Below are 6,979 nucleotides of genomic sequence, written 5' to 3'. Positions count from 1 at the left end.
AATCAGCCTGATCCCGCAGCTTGGCACGAGGGATGATGACGTCCCCATAGGGGTTCTCAAGAGAGATATTCATGGTCTCAGGCTGGAGAAGCAAGTCGAAAAAGAATAATCAAGAATCAAGTTTCAGTCCGTGGAAACATAACTGGTTCTGAAATATTTGACTTTTCTTGAATTTTTCCTAAAGGAAAAAATGTATGTCATTGTGTGAACTTGTGCTTAGCAAATGAGGGATTGCTTGATAGAACATCTTAAAAACAAATAAAAAGCCCCGTCGCAATAACAACCATAACTATATTGGAGTCCACACTGATAATGTTTATAGTTATGATGTGGGCGTTCCTGATATATTCTAATAAGAACGAATATTAAAACCTTTTATTTATGGTTATCTTCCTAGGTGTGAAGGGGCCTTTAGTTCTGGTCGCGCAATTTGCATAAGCGGCAATCCATGCTGTACGTTCATGTGTTCTTTCTGCAGGTCTACATCAATTATACCAGTAGGTGGCGACAAGTCTTTCTGTCTTTATGAGTGACTCATTGAATCAGTCACTCAACCGATTCGCTCAAAGACATTGATTCATTCATGAACAAAACAAGTGACTGGCTGTAAAACTCGGAATAACATACTACTCTTAGAATTTCATGTCATTTGTAAAAATACGGCAGAAAAAAGTAGGAGTACGATAGTAGAATGCTAGTCGGAATTCGGCCAATGATACATTGAATCATTCACTGAACCGATTCTTTCAAACACATTGATCCAATCATGAACGTCACTTACGTGTTTTAAATTTGCACACAGCTGATCTTGCTTCGCCTGGAATCTTTATTGGCTGAGAAACAGGCGAAATATTTGGTTTAAGTGTGGCTTATTGTTTATTCAACTGCTGTATAAAATCAATTTCACAATAGCACGCTATTTGTGGTTTTTCTAACAGCAGGCCAGTGGTTATCAGCAGCCTTTATCTTGATGCTCGGAAAACAGCACGATTTCGAGTCTGATACTGCTTGAATTAAGGTATTAATTAAATATTTTTTGTAACATTAAAAATTATGTAAAAGTTTGTTATTTCAACTTTTATTGGTAATTTTTTTAAATGATATTATGATCTCTTGGTATTGTAAATAAATATTACAAGATTATTTTAACTATTTTTTTTTCCCTCCAAAGCATTCTTAGACCCGAAGACCTCTCATTTACTTGTAAAATAATAATGATAATAATAATAATAATTAACTTTTCCTTTGTCAGAGACCACTGAAAAACAGAGAAAGTGCTTACCGGCAGTGGCCTGGCGGAGATTTGTTTGGTGGGAATCGGTTTTCACAGCTGCACGCGGTTTCTGCTGTGACTTCTGTTCTTCTGTGTTTCCGAAATAAGGTGAGACAAACCTGAGCTACCAGATGGGAGGGAATGAGGCTTGTTTAAACATGGCAGTGTGTGTGTAACTCCACCCTTGGGCGTTCAAGCTTTGTGTGTGTGTGTGTGTGTGTGTGAGATGGGGGAGGAGGTTGGTTAGACTCAGTTCAGGAATGTTAATGATGAATTCACTATTAAGATTAAAGTATGACGACAAGTTGCAAGACAAGATAATATAAAATATACTTCTGAGCAAACGAAAACCCAAAGTATCCACTGTGTCCTGAAAATGATATTCTAACAGGGCTATGGATGCTGTTGTGTAAGATGGTTATCTTTTGTTCAAACATTAGATTGCTTGGCATGAGAGGAGTACACAGCCTGTTGTCCACAGCCTTGTTTTAACTTCGTTAAACATTAACAGAACTGACTTTTAAGCTACTGCTCAATGGAAAATGTTAATTTTAAAAGGTTGCTGCGGTTTTTGAAATGCCTGGAGAGAATTAAATAATCTGTCAGGGTTCGGTTGTTGTTGGAAGAGTAAAGAGTAAAGAATGCTAGCTTTATGTCATCAAATTTTGTTCAGACATGATGTATTTGTAATGCCACAAAAGTTGTGAAAACATATGTATGGGTAGTGTCCTGCAATGTGGCATGTTGTGCTTCATCTAAAACTATTTTACAACATTTTAATAATTGTTTATTTATAGTCATTCAGCGTTTATGAGCTCAAATTAGTTTGAGAGACTATGTTGCAAATTTGTACCTTTTAAAAGGTTCACCGAATGGAAAATCTGTGATCAGTTACTCACCCTCATGCCTTATAAAATTTTCATTCATCTTCAAATCACAAATTAAGCTATTTTTATTGAAACCTGCAATTTCTGCTCTTCATTGAAAGTCCATGCACCCAAAAGTTTGACTCTTCAAAAAGTTCATCAAATGTATCATATTTGATATTCTCTATGTACAGTATGTGCATTGATCAATGTAAATAATAGTCGGATTAAACGGCTTGGTTCATATGATTCTTTACAATGTATTTTTATTTTTATTTTTTTGAAGCATCACATTTTTGCTTTCATGGACTTTCAGTGGAGGGACCGAAAACTGAAACAAAATACACTGACGTGGCATTTTCATTTGCAAATGTTGTAAATGTGCAAATACATATTACATTTCAGTTTCAATGCTTAGTTATTCTTTGATCGAACTGTGTACTGTAAGCACAGATTGTCCTGATACAAATGGCGTCATAGGGCATTCAATGACAAAACACAATATCAATGCACACATACTGGTTCCAACACATTCTTTTCAAGGCCTGAGAATGTGGACACTGTAGCGAGCTAAAAATGATGCTGCTTGAGGTGCACCCACATTTTACCTCACTTGATTGAAGTTAAAGCAAATATAAACAAGGCTGTGTCTGGCCGGGTTCTGATTTCAGAGGTTAAAGGGGTTTAAAAAGAGCTCAAGAGGCTGTTCAGATCTCTTCAGTTAAAGGTAGTCCTAGTAACAGCTCATGCAAACATCAGCAACAAAGGACTAGAGTGGTTCGGCAGACCAAAACAAAAGAAATGATCAAAAGCATCCTTCATGACTCTGTATTTGCGCGTCTATTTAAGCCACCTCATAGTTCAGCTAACAACACAACACAACACAAAAATCATCATAGAAAAACAAAGACGGTGTTGAACTTCATGTACCCATGGCCTGAGTAACAACTAATCACATCACAGCCTTGACATCATTGAATTTCTGTCAAAGTTGTGTGTTAGTCACTGTTTGTGGATACCATAGAAATGAATGAGAATTGCCATAAACTGAATCATTGCGAAATTTCAGTGACTTCTCTTATAAAACAGCATTATAAAAAAAGATCAATCCAAAATTAATGTTGAAGATTAGCCAGTTACCAGCCTGTTGATTCATTAAATAACCTGATTTCGCACAAAAGTAGTTTATTCATCATAGTGAAGCCTCTCTTCCATTGAAATCCATTATATCTTATTCATCTCCTTCATTGCGTACGGCAGCCATACGCTTTTTTTGCTTACTATAGATGTTTTTTTTTTAAAAGTCAAGTCACCTTTATTTATATAGTGCTTTTAACAATACATATTGTGTCAAAGCACTTTACAGTATTAAATATGAAAGTAGTGTGTCAATAATGCTAAATGACCATAGTAAACATTACATTTTCAGTTAAAGGCAGTTCATCATTGAATTCAGTGATGTCATCCTCCAGTTCAGTTTAAAGAGTATTTGTGCAATCAAGTCAAGGATATCGCTGGATATTAAGTGTCCCCAACTAAGCAAGCCAGAGGCAACAGTGGCAAGGAACCAAAACAGAATGGAGAAAAATCCTTGGGAGAAACCAGGCTCAGTTGGGGGGGGGCAGTTCTCCTCTGACTAGACGAAACCAGTAGTTCAATACCAGGCTGCTGCAAAGTCAGATTGTGCAGAGGACTCAACTGTTATGTTCCCTGTGGTCTTGTCCTGGTGGTCGTCTGAGACAAGATCTTGACTGTGGATCTGTCTCTGGGGCTCAGCTAGTTGTCCTGGTCTCCGCTGATGGTGGATTCATGCTGATCCACCATCTGGTCTGGATACGTACTGGATCTGGTGGCTACGGTGACCTCAGAATAAGAGAGAAACAGATTAATATTAGCGTAGATGCCATTTTCTAATGATGTAGCAAGTACATCATGTGTTATCGTAAGTTATAGTAACACATTGCAGTCTGGTTGTTGTGGGTGACTGTGAAGGTGTTGCTGTATGTGGATGCTAAGAGTGTTGTTGTTTCCACGGTGTTATTATTGGTGCGTCTCAATCAGCTCCCTGGTTCAGTAGTCAGTTCACTGATCAGGGATTCTGCCATTTTAAGGGCTGTCTCAATTGCAAATTCCTTCCAGTACACTGGAACGTTTGCTCCTTGAAAAAGCGTATAAAAAATAATATCATAGGATAGGTCAAGCATAGGTCCTGCCTTTTGTTGATTAATACCATTGGTGATATTGTTCAAAGTCATGTTGCTGGAAATTGAGTAATAACTGTCGCAGTGTGTAGTGAGCCAGGGTCCTGATTTGTGTACACTAGCCTATATACTGATTCATGCGCTGAGGAGTGGATTGAGACACATCCTATGTGTTTGCAATGATGTGGTGGGCAGCTTTCACAGGCTTGAAATTTTTACATTATAATCCTCTACGTCCGCTACGTTCTCAAAACTCAGGCAATTTGATAATACCTAGAATATCAAAATCAACTGCAGGCGGCAGATCCTTTTCCTATTTGGCGCCCAAACTCTGGAATAACCTACCTAACATTGTTCGGGAGGCAGACAGACTCTTGCAGTTTAAATCTAGATTAAAGACCCATCTCTTTAACCTGGCTTACACATAACATACTAATATGCTTTTATTATCCAAATCCGTTAAAGGATTTTTAGGCTGCATTAATTAGGTAAACCGGAACCGGAAACACTTCCCATAACAACCTATGTACTTGCTACATCATTAGAAGAATGGCATCTACGCTAATATTTGTCTGTTTCTCTCTTGTTCCGAGGTCACCGTGGCCACCAGATCCAGTCTGTGTCCAGATCAGAGGGTCACTGCAGTCACCCGGATCCAGTACGTATCCAGACCAGATGGTGGATCAGCACCTAGAAAGGACCTCTACATCCCTGAAAGACAGCGGAGACCAGGACAACTAGAGCCCCAGATACAGATCCCCTGTAAAGACCTTGTCTCAGAGGAGCACCAGGACAAGACCACAGGAAACAGATGATTCTTCTGCACAATCTGACTTTGCTGCAGCCTGGAAATGAACTACTGGTTTCGTCTGGTCAGAGGAGAACTGGCCCCCCAACTGAGCCTGGTTTCTCCCAAGGTTTTTTTCTCCATTCTGTCACCGATGGAGTTTCGGTTCCTTGCCGCTGTCGCCTCTGGCTTGCTTAGTTGGGGACACTTCATCTACAGCGATATCGTTGACTTGATTGCAAATAAATGCACAGACACTATTTAACTGAACATAGATGACATAACTGAATCCAATGATGAACTGCCTTTAACTATCATTTTTGCATTATTGACACTGTTTTCCTAATGAATGTTGTTCAGTTGCTTTGACGCAATGTATTTTGTTTAAAGCGCTATATAAATAAAGGTGACATTGACATTGGCTTGACATGACTTGGGTCCCTCATTCAGTCTACGGGACTTTCCTTTAAACATTTTATCATCCACCAGGCAAAAAATCCTAAATGGTATTGCTTCCAAAAATAGCTCACCTCTCCTCAACAAGATGATCATTGCAGAGATTATACAGCATGTGTTTCGTCCTGAAGTTGAATATAATATTGACTAAAAATAAACCGTAAATGGCTCATGATTTCAAACACATCAGCAGTTGGGCCATTTAGTCATGTGACCCAGTGTGGACACCGTCGTGGTATTACGATTCCATTCAAATCCTGTGGCAGTGACCCAAAAAAGCCAACAGGAAAACCTTTTGTTCCCTAGTCAAACATGCATTCCTCACTAAGTGATTCACTGTCATTCTCTCTCTCTCTCTCTATCTCTTATTCAGTGGGTTTCAGTGACTTGGGTGTAACATTGTTATAGTGATGGTACTGTAAGTTTGTTTGAAGCCTTTGAGAATGTGACATCACTTGGAAAAGCAGTATGAAAAGCAGCACACAATACATTACCTCCCAAGTAACAAATGAGTAAATTAAACAAATCAACAAGGAAATAGGAAACAACTTGATCCTTCCTTACTCAAACTGTGAGTCAGTTTTTTTCCTCACAATCACAAGAACAAGTTCCTCAACACTCTGGAACTTACATCATGTTTTTTTTGTGATTCCCAGAATGTCTCTGCTGTGATTTGCTCCTGCAGTGAGCCCAAAAGCATTTCACTGAGGTCACTGCAATATCCAACTGTATCAGGCGTCAGATCACATGAGCTTCATTGTCTTCACTGCCATCGGTACGAGTCATTGCTTCGTTATGCATTTGCAGTTGAACCCAACTCAGTTCTCCCAAATGGCTCATTTGTTGTGGACTTGTGGTTCTTGCTTGTTGGGTATGCAAATTGCCATTGTATGATTCAGAATCTCTCAAGTGGCCTTGCTAAGAAATCTTAGAATCCATGATTAGCGAAATCTGTGACAATGAATTCAGAATCCACGATTAGAGAAAACGAATCTTTGAAAAACATTAACAAAGAATGAAGTATATTTGAAGAGCCTGTTAAATTTGTGCGACTGAGTTCATTATTTTCGTTTAAATTGTTTTTTTTTCTTCTTTTGTAATGGCATATTTTTGATAGTTTCTGAAAAAGTTACGTTCAGTTTTATAAAGCTTCGTTCGTTATTATTGAAACAAATGTAATTCCATACAGTTTCAGATGTTCGGTAAGATCGCAAAATACACATCATTAAATCTGTCCAGTCAGGTTGTGACTGTATCTTTATATCTTTTGTTTTGTATCTTTAGGTTCAGTGTTGAAGCCAAGCGACCCAGGACAAAATACAACGTTTTCTTCTTAGGTCTGGACCAAAAGAACCAAATTATAAGTGTACGCACACTCTTACACAACAAATGTTTT

The 6,979-nt window shown here is 38.4% G+C and overlaps 1 long non-coding RNA gene across 1 annotated transcript; it reads left to right on the top strand.

Moving 5' to 3' along the window:
• Positions 1-212: 212 nt before the first annotated feature.
• Positions 213-6,507, top strand: LOC132133829 (uncharacterized). The gene is made up of 3 exons (XR_009429233.1): positions 213-1,018; positions 1,253-1,381; positions 6,293-6,507. It is a non-coding gene; the product is annotated as an uncharacterized LOC132133829 (long non-coding RNA).
• Positions 6,508-6,979: the final 472 nt, after the last annotated feature.

This window comes from Carassius carassius, chromosome 4 (assembly GCF_963082965.1).
Source record: "Carassius carassius chromosome 4, fCarCar2.1, whole genome shotgun sequence".
NCBI lineage: Eukaryota > Metazoa > Chordata > Actinopteri > Cypriniformes > Cyprinidae > Carassius > Carassius carassius.
Note: the sequence above shows the minus strand (reverse complement) of the source record. Positions and strands in the feature narration are given on the sequence as shown.